This window comes from Mus caroli, unplaced genomic scaffold (assembly GCF_978045245.1).
Source record: "Mus caroli unplaced genomic scaffold, Mus_caroli_1 scaffold_1, whole genome shotgun sequence".
In the NCBI taxonomy this organism is placed as follows: domain Eukaryota; kingdom Metazoa; phylum Chordata; class Mammalia; order Rodentia; family Muridae; genus Mus; species Mus caroli.
This window is the reverse complement of record NW_028227256.1, coordinates 163,617,295-163,639,456: the sequence shown is the minus strand read 5'-3', so window position 1 is coordinate 163,639,456 and position 22,162 is coordinate 163,617,295. Positions and strand designations below refer to the sequence as shown.

Below are 22,162 nucleotides of genomic sequence, written 5' to 3'. Positions count from 1 at the left end.
GTTTAAATTTAAATGGGGTTTGTGAGATAGCTTGTTGAAGTACCCTGTGATGTGGTTCCCACCTAGGCACAAATTTTGTTCATCCCATTCTTCCCAGGGAGAGGCAATGATCAGACACTCTCTTGTAAATACCCAAGAGTGAACAGATCTGTCCACTTTTCTTTCCCCAAGAGAATTGCCTTGTTCAAAAAGTCTGTAGTGCTGCATTTGAGAATTAGAGTTAGTGGTGTTAACATCTACACATGTGAACCCTAAAATAACCATATTCATATCCATTCAAGGAGTGATTAGAAGTGGTTGTTTTCTTTCTCTTAACTTTTGTCTTTTGAAATTAAAATTACACCATTTCCTTCTCTCAGACTCCTCCCATGCACCCCTTTTGTGCTTTCCCAAATTCATGGCCTTTCCCTTTAATGTTTTTTTTTCATTTGTTTTAGACAATTTTTAGTCTATAACTGACCCACTTCCATGTACATGCACATAAGTATAACTGAAAAATATCCTTTCAAAATAGCTATTTTGGAAAGGGTATACAGTGTTTTAATTTTGCCTGTTATTACAGTTGCCTTTGAGATAGTGCAAAGTTTTAAGTTTTAAGTCTACTCACTGGTACTAGGAGTTGATTGTGGCTTCTGAATACACTGTGTAGTGTAATGTGATTGGGCATTAAATAAATATCAACTATAAAGTAAGATTTTATAAAATTGTAACTGACTTTAAAGTAGTTTAAAAGTACTACTTTTACAACATCTCAGCAAATAACTGAGAATATGTACACATGTACACATTCTCAGGTAATTTATCAGATGTCAAATTTTAAAAGAGTGTATAGTATCAGGAAAACAAAATGATAATATTAGAAGTTACTTTAGCACAACTTTGGAAGAACAGTGTAATACATTGAATTTTCAAATGTTTACACTGTTTAACTGAAATACGTTATCACTGGTCATTTGTTTATAGAATTAGTTTAAGCTATCAGGGAAAGATACATAAACAGTAGTACTTCTTGAAGCTCGGTTGTTAGTGGAAGTAGAAATAATTCAATAGAGCATAATACATTGTTTTAACACCCCAGAAATGAGAGCTATGTGTATAATGACTTCTTTTTTTAAATACATGTATGGCATAAGATGCAAATTTATGTATCTAAGTCACATGAGTCAGGAACACCCGGGACAGTAAATGCTAAATGTAACAGGAATAGGACCGCTTCTTATGTTTTAGACTTGTCTGGTTGTTTTATGCTGAGTATCTTTCAAAAACAGTAACCAAATCTATTTTAAAGCCAGACATTATTATCGAATCACTTTATAGCTGTCTTTTTCCCTTTTAAAAAAAATATTTTTAGTTAAGTGTATGTGTGTGGGTTTGTGCCTGTGAGTGCAGGTGTCCACAGAGGTCAGAGGCAGTGGAGCTCTTGGGGCTGAAGTTTAGGTGGTCGTGAGGTCTATGTGCTGGGGGATCTGAGTCCTCTGCTCTCACCTGCTAAGCTCCTCTTTAGCCTCATACAACTATGTTTTTTATTGCTTTAAGTTGACTTTTGTCAGCATTTTGTAGTGCAAACCAGAGTTATTTATATTTTTTAATTGCCAATGATTCCTAGGACTTGTGATTTCTTACTCAGTTTTTTTTTTCATGCCTTCAAGATGACAATCAGTTGATGTTTTTAAAGTCTATTAGCCTTGAATGCACACTTCATCCTGTAGGTGGTGCTCATGGTTTTGTGGTGTTCTTTATGCTACTTATATCTCAACATTTTCCTAATCTGGGAAATCATTTAATACCCAATGCTGTTAATAGAATGCTTATCTTTTATGTAACTCTTGAAAAATCAGTATTTCCTTACTACTATTTAAAGAAATATTTGTAGCAGAAAAAAAATCTGTATTAAATTTTTTGTGTAGAATTTATTTTGCATTTTACTTGTCTACTTAACTACTTAGTGTAATATCTGGAAATTTTTATTTTAATTCTGAATTTTACTAGCCAACTCCTCAAAATTCCCCAAATCTAGCAGAACTAAATTATCACAATGAGTTCTTTTTTAAGATCTCCCTTCCCTTCTCTTTGTGTGTGTGACTCTCACTCTTCTCTCCCCCTTTTTTCTCATCTGTCAAGTTCAAGAGCAGCTCAGATGCCATGAATTAAGTGAAGCACAAAAGAGAGAAAGGAGACCCTTTTGAAGAACAAAGGCCTCCCATTAGGCTGCCATGTTCTTTTCTGACCAAAAGTGCACCCTCCATGGTTCCTATTGTTGTCCACATGCCCTGCACATAAGGTAAATATAGTAGATCCTCATTACTCACGTTTCCCTCCCCTTCCTCCTATGCCACACACAACCAGCGCAGCTTTAGGTCTTTGATATCTTTCGGCATTCTTAATACAGTTGCTTTATATCCTTTTAAAAACTACAGGGGAAGAAATGGAAGTGGAGAACAGGCACACCAAGTAAAACCCCACAAGAAGGGAAAATTAGCTGTTAGATAAGCTGCAACCCAAGAGCCAGGGCAGGTGGAGGAACCAAAGATTTATGGTGTTATTCTATGCTAGTTAGCATCCTGGCTTTTAAAGTTACAACTTTGATTTATATGGACTATGGATTAGTTATTCTTCTCTTTGTCCATGCGACAGAACAGACAAACGGGACAAATTGAGTTGCTGAGTGCAGTCTTTAAATGAGAGCTTGTTGGTAATCTGCATGTTTGCTTTTTGCTGTCATGTACATGACTTATCCATAGGTTCATTACTGCGTTTTCATTGGAAATGAACTGCATTACCTATAGGTTATTACTTGTGTTTTCATTGGAATCGAACTGAATTATCTGTAGGTTTATTATTCTTGTGTTTTCATTAGAATTGACCTAAATCATCTATAGGTTTGTTATTCTGTATTTTCATTGGAATTGAACTGTGGACTGGGGAAAAAAAAGTTTTAAGTGGTAAATAGAATAAACTGTGCAGAGCTTGGTTGTTTAATTTTTTTTGAGGCAGGGTCTCATGTAGCTCACATTGGCTTTGAACTCACTCTGTAGCTGAGGATGACCCGAATACCTGATGCACCTTTACTTCCTAGTTGCCAAGGTTATAGATGTGTGCAGCAACCATACCTGGCCAGAAGTTGCTGAAAGTTCATGTTGTATGCATTTGAGATTAGTGTGTACAGTTGTTGTGATGTTGCTGGAAACGCCCGTGGTACTTAACTTACAAAGGAGTGTGTGGTCCTTGATATTGCTCACAGTTAACTATGGAGGAGAAGACTGTCATTACCAAGCATGGTGAAGTAGCTAAAGGCCTCCTTATTGTACAGCAAATACGGAGTCCTGACAACTAGAGGTTTGGGTATTGGTTTTATTTTTATTCTTTGAAAGAAATTTGACAGTTTTGTGGTATTGTTAAGGAGAAAAGAGATGGAAAGAAGGCCAGAAGGAAAAAGGATGTACTTTTACTGTAATTTTTAAATAAAAACATTTGTTTTGATGTAGGAAAGAGTGAGAACTGACCTTTCAGCAGCATGTGCTTTCTTTTTGTAATACTGAACTGACAAGCAGTTTGTGACAGCGTTTACAGGCTGTCTTGAACTCACTGTGGATTATGGGGCTGCCCTTTTAGGATTATAGATATGATTTAGTGAGGATAAAAAGAACATTAAGTAAACCTTTTCTAGAAATAGTGACATTTTATTTTGAAATTTTCATGAGATGAAATTGATATTCTGGCTTTTTCTACTTGACATTCATATTAAAAATACCTAACATTTAACTTTTTTGCCCTAAAATTTTTTCATTAATATTAAAATCTGGCTTAATGCATGCAATTGTAAGTGTGTGTGTGTGTGTGTGTGTGTGTGTTAGAGAGAGAGAGAGAGAGAGAGAGAGAGATTTGAAAAAAATACTTGACCTTACTTAGATGCTTTTTAGGAATAATGAATAGTTTCATGTTTTGAGGGTACAGTAGTCAGCAAGAATCCTTCAGATTATATACTTGACAGCAAAATAAAAGGCAAAAATCTTCTTGCTTTGTGTTGTATAGGTAATTACCATTTCTGTTGACTGTATGCAACCAGGACTCTCAGACAAGTAAGAGACTTGTTCTAATTTTGTCTTGCTTTTGCCTCTGGTCGCACAATTTTCCTCTTTTGTTTTTTGCGGGGTGGCATTTGCCGTCAGAAGAAACCACTGACAGTCACACCCAGATTGCTAAACTCCAATGCATTCACTGATATGTTCTGCTGGGATCACTGGTGACCGCTTTGATACAGGTGCATTGAAACACTTGCCTTTGAGAGATGGAAAGTGAGTTCTAGTTCTTTTATTGCATGCTCTTGTCTCCTGCCATCACATTTCAAGAACAGTTTTGTTCCTAGCATTCCGCCTGTCACTAGTGCCCCGCTGTTTCTCTTTGCTAATCAGAATGTCCCCTGCACATCCAGATAGTTCATACATGGAGGGCTACTGCTGTAAAATAAATGTGACTCCAGGCCTCCAAGGTTGTGGTCATAATTTTATAAGTTAGTATTGATTTTTAACATTTTGTATATTATGCTATAAATGAAATTGAACTTACATTGTTTTAAATAGTTTCTTTTAGAACCATTAGCTTTAGATTTAAAGACATGCTAAGTCTTTAAAATACACCATCGTTCAATTATAACCATAGTACACAGAATTAGAAAAATCAAGTAAATAGTAACTTTTAAAATCAGAAAGAATACCCAGGGAAGTGGTGATAAAAGCAGTTTAGAGCTGTGAGCCAGTTTTCCTCTTTGAACTTTCTTTGAAGCTATTTGAACAGTTGCTGGGGGTAATTTTAAACATTAAATGTATTTGTGACTAAAATCTTCCTTCTCTAGCTACTAGCTACCAAAGCCTCACAGTGGTCTCATTATATAGAATTTAAATGATGGTTTAAAGAGACAGGGAATAATAAGGTTGGTTAAACCTATATTTATTAAAAGATAGAGCATGAAAAGATTTGAAGCCTTATAGTAGTTCAAGGTAGTAGGATTCATAAAAAGTTGAGATGCCCTCCCAGAACCCCTGCTCATCCCCCCCCCCCGGCCCCCCCAAGGATATATTTTGACTTAAAAACATTCAATCTGTGCCCTGGGGAGAGAGATGGAATGAAATGAAGACTTCAGAAAGTTTCCTTGGAAGACTTAGAACTGGGAATGGAAAGTAGAAATTAATGAACTATCAAGAGAGAAACAATTTTTATTTTCACAAACTCTGATGAAAACCGGAGGACAGACTGTGATCCTTAGGCCACTCCCCACGTGCGCCTTGTGACTCACGTGCTCTCTGTCACCACGTTCTGCAACCTATGCTGTCTGTATTTACTTGGCCCAGGGGCAAGAGTTGGTTTTATGTTTTGAGATGTGTTAAAAAAAATTAGAATGAACAAGATTTTATGGTATATTAAAATTATTTGAAATTGAAATGCTAACAGATAAAATTAAACTTGAATCAAGACACAGAAATAGCCATTTGTATATGTATTGTCTTTGGTATTTCTAGCTGTTCCTGGGCTGCAATGATAATATGGAGTAGTTGTATCAGAGACTATATGGCTCATAAAAGCTAAATTTCATGCTTATTTCCTGGCTATTTACCCAAATATGCTGGTCACAGAAATGTAGCATGTTTTCTAAACTAGAAGTTCTTGGCCATTAATGAAATTCCTTTATACTTACATTTGCTTATCAGGAATACATACCTTTACCCAGTAAATAATTTTATTATTATTATGCAGTACCTGCATAGTCAGTTTGTTTTTGTTCTTGATAATACTCCCTTGGTTGAGTGTTTTGTGTGTGTGTGTTTTTTTTCCTTTAGAGATAGGGTCTCCATAGATAACTCAGTCTACCCTTGAACTCATGACCCCCCAACAATAGCCTTCCAGTGCTTGGATTATAGGGGCTTGAGGGCTAGGAAGTATTTAATTACTTCTGGTTCTCTCATTTGAATTATGAAAAAAAATTTTTTTCAGAAGTCAGTCTAATTTGCTGTTCCAAGTCTACTGAAAACTTTGTAGCTCTATCTTTATTCATGCTTACAAAAATTACAAGAACTTAAACATCAGAATTGCTATTTGCTATTTGGAAAAGCTACATTGAGATGAGCAGTTAATCTTTTCTTGAAGGTATTAGTACTAACAGGTTATTTCTGATACGTTAGAAGTGAGTGCTGTCAAGACGACTTAGTGGCTGAAGGTGCTTGCTGTCAAGCCTTTCAAACCCACATGTAGAAAGACAGAATCAACCCCTGTAGTTGTCCTCTGACCTCCACCGGCTGGCCCTGGTTCACCCACACAATAAATAAATAAATAATTTTCTAAGATGTACTAAGTGATCACATTCTAAACATATGCTGCTAACACTGGCAGCTCTTGTAATACTCTGAATACAAATTTAGGGTAACTTCTATTAGGATTTTTTGAGTTGCCTGGGTAAAGGGAGTACTGTGTGCACGAGGATTTGAACTTATACTCCATTTCTCTTCTTTTTATTAAGCCTCACCTGCCTCAGCCAATAAAAATATGAGATTTAAATACTAAATGAGAAACTGTAGAGTTTGCTTGACAGGTAACAGTTGCTGCCCTTCAGATGACCCAAGTTTGGTTCCCAGCGTCTTTATCAGGCAGCGTCAGAGGATCTGATACCCACTTCTGGCCACCCACAAACGTGTGTACACAAACACTAATAAAAACCTTTTAACATAAAGCAGAAGAAGTTAATAAGTTTACCAGAGGTAGAAAGCTATAGTTAATTTTCTTGCTTTCTTTCCCTTCCCTAGAAATCAGGCCTGACTGGACCATGTTGCTTATGATTGAATAAACTCGTAGAAAAAAACCAAAAGCCACTACCATTGATTAAACATTTATTCTGAGTGAACAACCGTTACTAGATATAAATGAGACCTCATAGCTAAGTTTTCTCAGCCCTTGTCATATCTAAGCAGTAATGAGTGATAGTTCCTTCACTTCTTAGTGACTACTTCACACAAATGTAAGGGTTATTCTATATAGACCTTCCTGCATGTGTAAACTATTCAGTTTGTGTGGTGGTTTCAAAGAGAAATGTTTCCTGTGGGCTCAGGTCCTTGAACGCTTAGTGCTCAGTTGGTGCTGTTTGGGAGTTGGCACAGTCTTGCTGGAGGGCTTGACCACTGGCTTGTGAAGTACTGTGAACTTTTTACCCAGAACTTTCCTTCTTTGACACCCTTGACACCCCCCCCCCCTTGAAACTGCCTTGCCTGGAAGCTGAAATCACACCTCTGTTTCCTCTCATCTACCTGGGAACTCTCCTACTTGGTCTCCTTTGTTTCCTGAGATGTTGGATTCTTGAGGGCTTGATTCTAGGATTCCGTTTCATTTCATTCTACAGCCTAGTGTATTCATGCCCAGGGCTTCAGTTACTGTTTGCTGATGCTATCTGGCATTTTCTTGTGTCCTGTATTTCAGGGAGAAATATCAAATTATTCATGCCCAAGGAAAAGACTTGCTCCCCTTTACTTTCCAAATCCATATCCTGTCTTATCCTAGCATAAGCAATCCTTATCTTCCCTCCTGGAGCACAGCAGGTACACTGGTTCCCTCCAGTAGGTGTCCTTACAGAAGCAACAGCAGCGTATGTTCTAAAAGGACAAATGTAACCACTCAGGATTATAACTTAGGTCATTTGGGTGACACATCCCATTCTACTTTCTCAGTCTCTTCCCTTGCCTGTCTATACATAAGCCACTTAGGCCTGTGTCCAGATTCTGACAAGTATCCTGCTTTGACCTTCTACCTCTCTTTCCTAGACAGTTGTCATTTTATTATTTGCATCTCAACACAAAGACAGTTTCTGTACAAAAACTGCTTGGTGCAGTAATTCCACAGATGTGAAAGGCACTCCAGGAGTCGGAACTAGAGAGGAGAGGTCTGGCTAGAAGGGAAACAGCAAGAGCGCAGAGTGGTTCTCAGCAGTACTGAGAACAGGGTTTGATGTTACTTAGACTGGCCTCTAACCTGGCCTAAGTTGATCCTTAGTCCTCCTGTCTCAGCCTCTACTTAGGAATACTGGTGCCTGGTATTGGAGGAGTTTGTTGTGATTGGTTTGTTTGCTTGTTTGTTTTTCTTTTTTTAATGACTAGTCAGACAAAAGAAGGTCACTGATAGCTTTTAGAAGCTTGAAATACTACATTCTACAGCACAAAACAGAATTCCCTCAAAAAAATATGCTCAAAAATTTCAGTAATGCTAAGTTTAAGATATAGTGGTCAAATGCAGGGTACCATAGAGAGAACTAATAGAAACATGCATCTATATTATTGCCATCTCATCCCTTCTTCCAGTAAACAGAGACATGAGTACAAATTTAACTCAAGCATGTTTAGCTCAGCATGGTACATGTAAATGTGTCCCTAAAACAGAAGTTCTACCTGCTCAGCATGGTCTTTCACCATGCAAAATAGATGCTAAATGAAGCCAGCTTTGCTATAATCTCCCAGCTGTGTTGTCTCTCCCTCCTGGGGATTAAAAAAAAAAGAAAAAAGATATTATTAAGAACATTTGTTTAGAGTAGATAATAATTCTTTTTTTTTTAAACTATGACAGTGTGGGAACTAATAGGGTCAGGGGAAAGAGGGGGAAGGGAGGATAGCCCACGTCCAGCCAGAGTTCCTCCTATGCTCTGGGCAGGCAGATGTGGGAGGGCTGCCGGACACTTTCCACTTGGCCCTGGGTGGGCATCTAAGCCACTGACCCCACTCAATAGGGGGTGGACAAGGAAGGGGCAGCCTCCGAAACCAGGGGGCCCCAGAGCAACACCCTGTAGCCCCCGGGGTTATGGGAGAGAGGGCTTAGGGAGAGAGGTTTCCACACAGGTGAGAGTAAGCGCAGTGGGCCTTGATGGACAGAGACAGTCTATGGTTTTAGAGCTTTATTGTAGAAAGTCAGGGAGGGGGGGAAGTGAGAAGGTGGAGGGAGGGAGGGAGGGAGGGAGGGGGGGGAGAGAGAGAGAGAGAGCGAGCGCGAGAGCCCAGCCATGGCCAAGAGGAGAGAAGGGGGAAAAGGAGAGAGAGAAGAAAGGCTAGAGAGGAAGAGAGGGAGAGAAGAGGAGAGAAGAGAGTAAGGGGAGTAAGAGCAAGAGAGTGAGGAGGGGCCAAGTAGCCCCTCTTATGGTATGCTGTTATCTTTATTGTTGCTAGGTAACTGGGGAGGAGTTTAGACCTTCTGGGGAAGGTTAGAAGCTTGGGACATTGTCTACTTGACTTCTAGCCATGCTTCTCTTGTGGGGGCTGAGGGGGCAGTAACTTCCACAGGAGCCCTGGTTCCAGGAGACATGAGAGAACTCCTTCCAGCCCATGTAGGTGATTTATCACCGCTGGGTCCTGGGATTTAACATCTAACCTCAACTGGAAACCAGGCTATCTGCATATAGCTCAATGCCCCATATGACAGGAAGTCTTTAAACTTTGTAAATTCACTTTATATCCAATTGCTGCCCCCCTTTTCCGGTCTGCCACTCACACAGTCCCTTCCCTATCTCCCTTCCCCTTCTCTGAGAGGGTAAAGCCCCCCTGAGTATCCCTCCACCTAGGCACATCAAGTCTGCAGGGCTAGAGCATCCTCTCCCACTGAGGCCAGATAAGGCAGCACAGTTAGGGGAACATATTCCACAGACAGGCTGCAGCTTTACAGACAGATCCCACTCCAGTTGTTGGGGGACCCACTTGAAGACCAAGCTGCTACATATGTATGGGGCCAATACAATTCTTAATAGCAGCCTTATAAATTTCTGTATATCATGCTAGGTAACTGATACAATAAAATAATAAATTTAAGAAAGCTTTGTTTTACTTTATTAAACCCAAAGACTAAGGCATTTGGGGCTTTCAAGTGGAGACTTAGGAGTACTGTGATATGGTTAGATTCCACTATCAGGTGCTGCTGAGCAGTTTAGTTTACCCAGTACTCTTTTCTTTATTTTTCATATGTAAAATGGAATGATAAAAGAACTTACATGATTGTTCTTGTGAGAAGAAACTAGTTAATGCCTGTCACACTGTGGCCATTTAAAAAAAAAAAAAACTTGAGCTAGGAATGGATTTTATTTTATTTTTCTTTTAACAGGGTTTCTTAGTGTGGCCAAGTCCTGAATCTCACTATGTTGATTAGGATGGCCTCAAACTCTCAAGTGCTGGGACCAGCTTTAGTTTTTATATTTATGATATTAAAAAAATGGGAAGGTGAGTGACAGATTAGGGGTCCACAAGGCCTAATGTTATTGCTCTGTATAATTATTTCTCAGAAAATGCTAGTTTCTGGGAATATGTATGCTATTGTAAGTATGGTAGTTTGCCAATGAATGTTAGAATGAAAGATAGCTGTTAGATGAGAACTGGAGTTAGAAAAGAATGATTGTGGATATTACTGACTAGAGAAGGAAGTCACAGTTGTTACTACTGGTGATTACTTACAAGGGAAAAAAAACAAAGCCAAACAAAACGAAAGTCAGTAACATTGTAGAAGTAGCAAAACCAGTGGAATCCAGAAGGACTTCCTCTTTTGGAAATAGGGTTAGGAGTGTTTTAGGGCCCTCTGTCTTTCTGCTGTGTTTAAAAAGTTAGATCAGGAGTGACGCTGAGATTTATAGTAGCTGCTTATTATAGTTTGCAAGGATAAACAAATTTTCAAGTACTGTCCCATGTTTTCAAGATTAATTTTTAAAAATGTTCTAAAATTGTGTGTGTGTGTGTGCGTGTGTGTGCGTGCATGTGCGTATGTGGGTTATGGAAGTCAGAAGACAGCTTCTGTGTTGGTCCTCACCTTTGACCCTGTTCACTGCTTTGTATTGCAGGCCAGCTGACTCATGAGCTTCTTGGAGTGCTGCTGTCTCTGTCTTCCTTCTCTCTTTAGGAATATTGAAATTACAGACACATAAAACATGTGTCAGTTTTGCAGAAGTTCTGAGATTTGAACTCAGATCTTCATGCTTGTTTGGCAAGCACACTACTCCTTGGACCATCTTTCTAGTTTAATGTTCTGTATTTAAGATCAGCACATGAATAATAATTCTTTAACTTTAATTTTATGAGTATGGGTATTGCACATGCACATATGCTTGTGTATCACATTTGTGCCTGGGACCAATGGAGGCCAGAAGAGAGTGTTAGACCCCTAGGAACAGGAGTTTCATTCAGTTATTTATGAGTTACCGTGGAGGTGCTAAGAATTGAGCCCAGGTCTTCTAAGAAGAGCAGCTAGTGCTCTTAACCACTGAAAGACCTCTTTGGTCCCCTAGTGTTATGTAGTTAAAGATCTTACTTATTTACTTACATTTTGTATGTCTGCGTGTGTGAGTGCATGCACACAATTTATACAGGCACACAAGTGAGTTTGCAAAGGCCAAAAGGAGGTTAGGTTCCTTGGAGTAATGGGCATTTACAGATCACTGGGCTTGTACGCTGATGCAGGGATCTGAACTTTGGTCCTCCAGATTGAGCAGCAAGTGCTCTTAACCATTGAGTCACCTCTCCAGCCCTTTTCTATAGTTTTGTGAAGTAGTCCTCCATGCTTTATGTTATGAAGGAGATTTAATAAACAGTAAGACATGCGTAAGTGCTTAATTGTATTTATTTTATAATAAACAGTAAATGCTTTTAATTAGCCAACTTCATACATTCTGCCGTGGAAATTTGTGGAGATAGTAAATTCTTAGTTACTTCAAATTCAAGCCAGATTCTTCAGTATTTATTCCTATCTGCCCTCCAACTAACCTGTTTTTCATTTAGGGTGCTAGGATGAGTTTTCTTCTTTCATTTTTATTTCCTTGATTAATGATTTCCCATTTCTACTTGTTTTAAACTGTATACATGTCTAAGCTGATATCTGAATTGTAGTAAATAATGGTAGTTTCTGTAGTAACTGAAAGTTGCTTGAATGTCTCTGATCCGAAGCGGTCCCTGGAGTGTTTAAAGCAATTCCTTTATTTCATAAATTGGTTGTTTACTTAAAAGTGATGGAAATTGTTAGTGGTTAAGTGAGAAATGGCTCAATGCTCTGGCTTCTGCTCCTATTCTTCTACATAGACCCTGTTGCATCTCCTGTAGGCAGTGTGTAAACTCTCCATCTTCTGGGGACAGAGTAGGAAATCCCGTTCCTACAGAATACACCTTGTGAAGATTATACATCAATAATAATAGGGTCATCTAATTTTGAAGAGCTTTATAGAAAAGAAAAGAAAAAATGGAGAATACTGTGCTATTTTAGTTTTGTATAGTTTTCTTTCTTCACCGTGCATTCTTAGTATATGCAGTAGTTGACCTTCCATTTTAATATTACTATTAGCTGGTGTTTGTTTTGTTTTACTTTCTATTGGTCTCTTTCACAGTAAGAGCAAGTAGTTGCAAGGTATTTAATCTATTGAATAAATAAATTGTTGGGCTTTGTTGAAAGTTTTTTGTGTGTTGCAGGGATAAATGAGTAGTTCTTATCTGTCTTATATTCAATTCATGCTTACATATTTTTTTCTTTATTCAGAGGTGGTAATTAAACTATTCTAAATAACCTGGCAGCTATGGTGTTGGTATAAGAAATAGTAGCATTAAGTTAAAGATGATGTATCTTTATTCTGCCACTAATGTATAACATCTTTATGATAATAATATGCCAGAATATCATTTTCTCATCTATAAAACAATGAATGACTTCTTTATAGGATTTTGTTAGTATTAAAAAGGTAATATTTAAGCGTGTCCAGCATGGTATCTGGTATACCTAATGTTCAATAAATGATTGTCATATTAAAAACCAGGTAGCAGTGTATTTTAGCTGCCTCCCTAGTTCTCCGATTAAAGGCGTGTGCCATTACCTCCCAGTTTTAGGGTGATCGTAATAAAACTCTTGAGTCACAAAAACTTAGAATAAGAGTAGGATATCACAATTTAAGGCTCAGTCCCCTTAGAAAGTTTATCTTATTCTCTAGTGCCCTTGGCAGGTGTTTATACCTCAGCTGCTGTGGAGCTTTTTTCTTTGGACAAGACATTATGATAGGTTTTTAGGGGACTTCTGAGTTGAATAAGGTTCTTCAGTCTAGTTCCTGTGAGAAATGGCAATGGAGATAGATCGTGAAGGATGAAATAGAATATGAATATTTACAGAGTTTCTGATAACAGGAACCAGGTGGAACAAAGGAGAGGAGCTGATTTGTTGCAGGAAGTCATGAATATGGATACTCCCATGAGACTGGATGAAGGAAGGTACAGGAGTAATGAAGGGAAAGTTTCCTACAGTGTGACTTTATGTATCCATCAAATGAATTGTTAAATATCTAACTGTGATATGATCAAATTTGCATCAGAAAATTATAGGAAAAAACAGCAATAGAATGAAACTTCTTTTCCCATGAACTTCAGATTGTAGTAAGTATGTAATTTAGTATTTAAATCAACTTAAACATACTTTAAAAGTGGATTGGAGCCGGGGGTGGTACTGCATGCCTTTACTCCCAGCACTTGGGAGGTAGAGGGGCAGGAGAATTTCTGAGTTCAAGGCCAACCTGGTCTACAGAGTGAGTTCCAGGACAGCCAGGGCTATACAAAGAAACCCTGTCTCGAAAAACAAACAAACAAACAAAAAGTGGATTGGAACACAGGCACAGAACAAGTTGCAAAAATGACTAGGCAGATTTGGCAGAGTAATTTCTAAACAGGAAAAAGTGGTCCTTGAAATTTACATTTCAAATGCATTTGAAAAAAATTTTGAAGAAACTAATAGTAGGTCTTGGGAAATTAATCAGATTACTACTAGTGTTCTAGAGGTAGATATGAAGAGAAAGTAAGATACAGAGAACAGAATGAGAAGGCTTATAGTTCAGCTGGTGTTCTAGAGAAGACCGTTCTTAATTATCCTTTCTAGTGTACGTCCTCTGAGAACACCATCCAGGGATATGGAAAGGCGTTCACTAGAAACAGTGGAAAGCTAAGGACACTGGGAGAGAGCAACCTTTAAACCTTTATAAAGATGAAATGATAGTTTTAGATAGATAAACTGAGTTGCTTACCACCATATCCTTTTCTAAAGGAGCTTCTAAGAAACATTTCTTAAGATTGAAGGAAGCTGAACTCAGAAAGACTGAAGTACAAGAAGGATAAACAAAAAAATGGAAATATATGAGTAACTATTAGTAAACTATATTCAACTTATTTTATATTAACAGAGCAGTTATCAACTTTCATCGTCAACCGTTGCAGATAGTACAGTAAGAATTTTTCAAGAGAAGCTGTAATCTTAGCTCTCTCTCAAGATTATTTTCATCTTACCAATGTCTCTGATATGATTTGAAATGAATGAATGTCTTTTTTAAAAATGTGTCTACTTGCAGGCTGCTGAGCTAATTTTAAATTTGAATAAGAAAATTTAAAATGAATCTAATGGAACTATGTTAACTGATCTTGCTCCTTAGTTACCAGTCTTTACTGTCAGTGTTTTACCATTTGAATCTGGAATTGACTAGTGAGAATGCTCAGCTTTCATTGCACTCACTAGAAGCCAGTTCCAAGTGCATTGTTTTAAGAATATATGCTAATCCTGGAGAAACACAGACATAATAAAATGGAGCTTGATGTTCTTCATATGGCCAAGGGCATTGCAGCAGAATGTATATAATGTCCTTTATAGCTTTAGCCTCAGAGAGGGGAACTTGCTAGAGAGTATTCTGTTTGCTTGCTTGTTTAACTGCGGAGCCCTTGGTATTCTGTGAGAGCAATATATAGGGGTTTATTAGTCGCCTTTATTCAAAATCAACAGTGAGTGCTCTACTCATATTCTAATCTTTTTAAGCAAACCTTTAATTGTGGACTTAAGTCTCATATGCTTGATTTAACATTTGTTGACTTTCCCAGAACCCATCTTTTCATTCATGTACAGTATTTGGTTGAGCCTTTCTCAGGTTCTACCACATATGTGAAATTGCTGTTAAGTAAATAAGACATAATATCTTGTGTTCAGCAAATTTTCCTTCTAGTGAAAAGCAGAAATCAAACAAGTATACAAATTTTAAAATTATGAGTTTTCAGAGAAAACAAGGTGAAGTTATAGATTAATTGATTTAAAAGATTAATTGATTGTCCTCACCTGAATGTACAGAAATTGCAAAGTCCACAGGGCATATTTGACTGAATGTGGCATCCTTTTCCATATGAGAGGATATATATATATATATATATATATATATATATATATATATATAAATAATATTAAAATGATGGGGATTTTCATTTTATAATGACATAAAAACTACAACAGCTCTTTACAATTTAAATGCTTATCTTCCTTAACTCAGGGAAATATGTGAGAGGCCCTATCCTAATTTTTATTTTATATTTGGCTCTATAATGTGGAGAACTCAACCCCACATTAAAACACTTGGTCACAGATGTTTGATTCATCAGCTGTGTTATGTGCGCTGTCCTTATGTATTTAGACAGTGGTGCCACTGTATGTAAAAGCAGTGCTTGTTAACTTTAGCAAAATCTTTACATAAGACAAAAGATAATACCAAAGAATCTTGGTGTTTTAGATATACAAGATAACATAAAGACAGAAGCCAGAGCCCCAAGCCATGTTAGAGAATTTAAACATAATAATTTCTTTAGAATAAACTGCATTTTATTGACGAGCTAATTATTTATATAGGTTTTCTACGCAGTGAATTCTTTTTTCCACAATGAATTCTTTAAAAATGTATGAAAACATTGTTGTTGAAACATTAGTGTACATATATTCTTTTCGCGGGATTTTTACTCTTGGCTTCTTTGAGAGTAAAGCTGTAGAAATCTCTGCCATGGTTTTTGTGGATTGTGAAAACAATTGAGAAGCTGTAATTACAATAGATGGGTTCCCTAACTGTCTTGTGGGGTCCTTTCCTCAGTGTCACCATAGGTAGTAAAGTGTGATTGCAGTGTAGAAGACTTTTCTCTCTAAAGAAGACCAGTGATCCCTTTAAGAGGGGTCATTGTGAATTTCTTGTTGTAATTGCAGAATGAGTGAGTTTGAATATGAAGGAAGAAGAGCCTAAATAGGAGAGATGTTCTGGGGCTGCCCTTCTCTACAAAAGGTAAATCAGAAAGCATCTGTTGTGGCTGTTTTACCATTTTTATTTTGTTTAAGAACAAACATAGTAGGCGGTTTTCCTTATTTGATGAGCAATGACATCAGTTTGACCAGATTTATGATACTGAAAGATTATTGGTAGGAACTCAGTAAAGGGCAACATTTTGGAAGTTTATCCAACTGTTCTTTTCGAATTCACGCAGAATGGCACAAACTGAGGCCAAATAGATGGTCTCAGCATTATTTCTAAGCTAGCCTTTCACTGAAAAAGTCTTCCAGTATTTATCCATTTCCTTTTAACTGCAAGACTTTTTTTTTTTTTTTTTTTTTTTTTTTTTTTTTTTTTTTGGTTTTTCGAGACAGGGTTTCTCTGTATAGCCCTGGCTGTCCTGGAAGTCACTCTGTAGACCAGGCTGGCCTTGAACTCAGAAATCCGCCTGCCTCTGCCTCCCAAGTGCTGGGATTAAAGGCGTGCGCCACCACGCCCAGCTAAGACTTTTTGTTAACAAGTCTTTAAGCTTAAACCAAAATTGTCCTTCCTTGTCTTAAGTCTTCTCTGTCTTGAATCTTTCTTATAGATCTCTATTAAACCAAGCTTTAATAGAGACCACGACTGCTTTGTTCTTTTGAGAGTTTCTTTCTTTGTATCAATATCAAGGTTACAAAACTGATTGTATAGGATTTCACTCATTTAGTTATAGATTTGATTAATAAGGTAAAAAATATTTAGCCAGACACTGGAAGCCAACCAAATATACTAATAAATAAATAAATAGTTCAGCTAAAAATCTTATAATCAAAAAATAAAAATTTGTGACATTTCATGTGTTTATTTAGGAAAAAATAGAAATACTCCACCAACAGGTAGATAGTGAAAATGTGGTATATATACATAGTAAAATTCTACTCAGTTGTAAGTGGAATTGCATAAAAAGGGCTTGATCTGAAAAGTATATTAGAAGAAGTAACCCAGACTCAGACAAAAATTACATATTCTCTCTCATGAAGTTCCAAACTTTAAATGTTTGCATGTATAGAAAGAAAGGAATGAGGAAGAGTTGGCTTAGCCATGAAACTACAGAGGCGACAGTCTAAGGTAGGGCTCTACTGCTGTGAGCAGACACCATGACCAAGGCAACTCTTAGAAGTACAACATAATTGGGGCAGTCTTCAAGGTTCAGAGGTTCAGTCCGCTATCATCAAGGCAGGAGCATGGCAGCATCCAGGCAGGCATGGTACAGGAGGAACCCATGCCCATGCCCACAGTGACACACCTACTCTAACAAGGCCACACTTCCTAATACTGCCACTCCCTGGGCCAAGCATATTCAAACCATTACAGAGGCTACAAGGTGGGAAGAAGTGCTGAGCAAAGCGGATAGGACAAAAGACACAAGTGACAGGAGGACAAGTGGGAAGGAGGCTACTGGAGGTGGAGGGGCAGAAGAGGAGATGGGAGAGAAGAGAAATAGCACAGTTTGTTGGAAAACATAATGAAACCAGATTCTTTATAGGCTAATAAATCTTTTTCAAAAGCAGAAATATAGGTCGGTGGAAACAGCATATAAAGGGAAGACGTAATACATACATAGGCTGAAATGGCTCTATTTATTGTGAGGCGATTAGTCTAAAGAGCACTCTGAATCCATTTCTTATTCGTTCTTTCTTGCTGTCTTTGAAGACCTAGGTAGGGTTTATTCTTTCACAGTTCTTTTCCCATAAGAGTGGAGTAAATGCTGACAGTACATTAACAGTAGAAATCATAGTTAAATTGATTCCTTAGGAAAACATTCTTTGAATAAGGTACACCTGTGGTACAACTATCCCAGCTTAAAAAAAAAACAACATGGTGGCTGGGCAGTGGTGGCACATGTCTTTAATCCGAGCACTTGGGAGGCAGAGGCAGGTGGATTTCGGAGGCCAGCCTGGTCTACAAAGTGAGTTCCAGGTCAGCCAGGGCTACACAGAGAAACCCTGTCTCGAAAAACCAAAAAACAAACAAACAAACAAAAAACATGGCAAGCAAAAGAAAGAAAACAAGTGTGTATTTTTTCCTTTCTCCTGTTGTCTGACTTGTATGTTAAGTCACCTGTCTGAGGCTCGATATGTGTAGCTCAGGGAACCATTTACCTATGTCATATGAGACCTTAGGTTCCATCTCCAGTGGCATCTTCCCTCAAACAAAAAGTATGCATGCATATATGACCTAAGAAAATTTCACCATATTACTTACACAAACAGATCGTGATAATAAAGAAACACTTCATTTGAATGTCTTTGTCTTTCTGATTTGTTTTGTTTTTTTCTCATAAATTGTGACCAATCTTTAGATTTACTTAAAGTAGTTAATTGTCATGCTGGAGTTGAACCCAACACTTGTACATAATAGGCATGCATCTTTAGTCCCCAAATTTTTAAAGTACATTTTATGGGATAGTGCTGAAAGCACTTAGCAATTTCACAAAATGACCTCGTTGGTGTCTTAATTAGGGTTATTCTTGGTGTAATGAAACACCATGACCAAAAGCAAGTTGGGGAAGATAGGGGCTTACCCTTCCACATCATAGTCCATCACTGAGGAAACTCAAACTGACGCAGAAAGGGTGCTGCTTAGTGACTTATTCAGCATGGTTTTCCCAGTCATTTTTATAGAACCCAGGAATGAGACCGCCCACAATGGGTCAGGCCCTCCCTTATCAATCATTAATTAAGAAAATGACCTTCAGCCGGGCGTGGTGGCGCACGCCTTTAATCCCAGCACTCGGGAGGCAGAGGCAGGCGGATTTCTGAGTTCGAGGCCAGCCTGGTCTACAAAGTGAGTTCCAGGACAGCCAGGACTATACAGAGAAACCCTGTTTCGAAAAACCAAAAAAAAAAAAAAAAAAAAAAAAGGAAAAAAAAAAGAAAATGACCTTCAGCCGAGTGTTATGGACGCATTTTCTCAACTGAGGTTCCCTCCTTCAGATAATTCTATATGTCAAGTTGACATAAAATTAGCCCTCACAGCTTGGTTGAGTCCATCATTTTTAACATCTGATGTGTTTGAGCTAACTAGAGGCTTTTCTCCATTAACTATTTTAGTATGTCTATGATAGCTTTCATGCAGCTAGCCTAGTTCTTTGAAATGTTACCCATTGGAAATATGTTTTTAAAAAGTTTTAGTACATCAAGACTGTATCTAATAAATTAGATACTAAAGAAATGCATACTTTTATGTTTTTAAAGAATTCAGCAGTGAAGGATGTTAAAGTTTGTGGCTCTGACTTTATACTCATCCCCATATAAACATTTTCTGTCTTGGAAAATTTGTTTTTATGAAAGGATAAATGGTTAGGTTTTCTGCCCTGGGTGTGAAGACCTAGATGGTTGGAAATGAATATGAATGATAGTGAGTGAGGTAGCCTGGGTTCAAGACTCTCCTTTCCTTGAATAATAGAGACTCTTGTTTACCCCTTGGTAATTTTGCATGTAAAAGAAATAGACTTGCCCAACTTGATACTCTGCATCTTGTTTAGACAGAGGATACTAGCCAACAGACTCCTTTCAGAAGGCCAGTAAGTCCTTAGATTTATTCTATTTCTGTCACTAAGGTTCCAGTGAGTAGAATAAATCCCTGCATTTTTTCACATATCTCTCTGAAGTTTGACGCTGTAAATCAGTGTTCACACTTTACACTGTTCAGAATCTTATAGAGAATTGATTTCAGAACATATTTCGTCCTTAGAGTTTCTGATTTTGTAGATCTGATGTAGGACCCAAGAATTTATATTCTAAGTTCCCAGATGGTGTTGATGATAGTGCTGACCCAGCTACTATCTCTATGACTACAAACACTTTAATTAGGCCAAAGAAGAGCCAGAGCACATTGATTTAAGGAAACGAGGCACATTATTTAATTCAAAACTTTAATAAACTATTAGTCTCTCTGGGTGCTGTTGACTACATTAAGGGAACCCCACCCTTACCCCCATAAATATTGACTTAATTTTTTTTCCTCTTTTCAACTTCTTTAGTCAAAACATTTTTCCTAAATTTGATGATTGGCTTCTTCTAATTTAACAGACACACTAGCCCCTGCTGTTAGGCTGGAGGTCACTTTTGGATTAGTAGAAATTTATTTTACTTGAAACTTCAAGCAAAGATAGATTTTTAAAAACATTTTTTTTTTTTTTTTAACTAAGATACCACAATTGCTTGCACAATTGAAACTTTTTAAACCAGTCTGAGGTCAGTACAACCTTAGGCGAGCCATTACCAGCTGTGTCTGTTGCTATGGAAACTCAGCAGGGACTAGCAGTGTTATAGTTGTAAGGACCACACCTGGCTTATTTGCATCCAATTTAAGTTGAGAAAATTTCTAAAAGAATAAAAGGTCTCTCCTGTGCCAGTGGACAGCCAGAAAGAGCTTGTCAGTTTGTAGCCTTCAGGGTGAGTGGGTTTTTCTCTTCCTGGAGGCTTTTAGTGAATATGTTAAAGCTCATGTTTGTTCTGTGTGTTCACATGTGTCAATGTTTTGCTACCCTTTTTGTGTAAAGTGATCTATTTTGTTTAGGATTTTATCTTTGGTTTATACTTTTAAATTTTAAAGTGTTTTCCATTTTCATAGAGAACTGAAAAAAGAAATCACATTTTCAAAAAGAAAAATCAAATTTCTCATTTGTGCTCAACCTATAATAACATTTTAGTGAGTTCTTGCCACTATACAGGCTTACAGGGGATCATAAGCTGATATCTCTCTTTCAGCATTAAACAACACACACCAACACCAAATCTCTCATACTCACCATTCTCACCAAATAACCAAAATTCCAATTAAATTTTGGACTTAAAAAAAACTAGAAAACTACTTATTTTTATGCATTTCCAGCCACACTTGGGGAATTATTATACCTGACTAGGAGGACACTACAGGACAAAACTCTGGAAAACATTCTAGAGAGTATGATAATTAAATCCAGTCTTCATGATTCAAGCTTGAGGCTCTTACCACATGAAAAATAACAAATATTCAGACTTAATTGCTCAGTTTAGTGTAGCCTGAGTTCTTTATTTTTAGTTTCATTGGCTTTTATAACTGTTAGTGCCTTGGCCTCCCCAGCTACCTTGATAGTGTGAGACATTGTTTACATAATGAGAACATTACCTAGCTATAGAGATTTTATAAGAAGCAATGAAATAACTCATCTTAAAATATTCTGAAATATATACACATATATAACTGTCAGACATACTCTAGACAGATAGGCAACTCAAGTAGCCATATTGTTCTTCTTATTGCTATAACATAATACCTGATAGAAGCAACTTTAGCAAAGAAAGCTGTGTTTTAGTTCACAGTCTAAGTATATCATGGTGATGATGAACAGTGAAACTAGCTCTAACTATGGCAAGCGTATGTGAGCTCATGTATCACACTATGTCCAAAGTCAGGAGGCAGAAAGGCGGGCTGCTGCCTGCTCAGTTTGCTTTCTTTTTCCTTTACTATTCAGTCCATGATACCTTCACAGATATGCTCAGAGATACATGTGTTTCCTAGGTAACTATAAGTCCAGTCAAATTGGTAATTAAAAAATAACTATCATGTAGAAGCATAATTAGTAGGATGTATCTCAGTAATTTTTATTGAACATTCTAAGCTACAAAATAAAGAAGGTAGTTTGAACTACATATTTGCCTAAAATTTTTTAAAATAAAAATGTGTGTGACTGTAGTGTATTTATAAATGCATGTTTGTGTATGTGTGTGCATATTCATGCCTATAGAGGCCAGAGGATGATTTGAGTATCTTCCTCAATCACTTTCCCCTCATTTTTTGAAACAGTGCCTCACTAATTTGTTAGATTGGCTTACTAGCCAGTGAGTTCCAAATTCATCTGTCTTCATCCACCTAGGTCGCTGCCGTTTGTTTGGTTATGCAGGCACTAGCAATCTGAATTCAGCTGCCACACTTTTGATTTTGTGTGTACCATTAAACTAGATTTATTCAGAATTTCATGAAGTAGGAATATATGTAAACATATAGTTAAACTAACTAAGAAAGAGCTTGACATTAAAATACATGGCA

At 37.4% G+C, this 22,162-nt stretch overlaps 1 protein-coding gene across 10 annotated transcripts in view; it reads left to right on the top strand.

Moving 5' to 3' along the window:
- The window catches only part of Pou2f1 (POU class 2 homeobox 1), a 147,148-nt gene that overhangs the window by 32,776 nt on the left and 92,210 nt on the right, over positions 1-22,162 (top strand). For 2 of the 10 annotated variants that reach the window (XM_085842586.1, XM_085842585.1), the window contains exon 2: positions 16,027-16,102. The exons of the other annotated variants lie outside the window; for them this stretch is intronic. The gene's annotated coding sequence lies outside the window, so the exon portion shown is untranslated. The remainder of the gene's footprint in view (positions 1-16,026; positions 16,103-22,162) is intronic. 10 annotated transcript variants of the gene reach the window in all.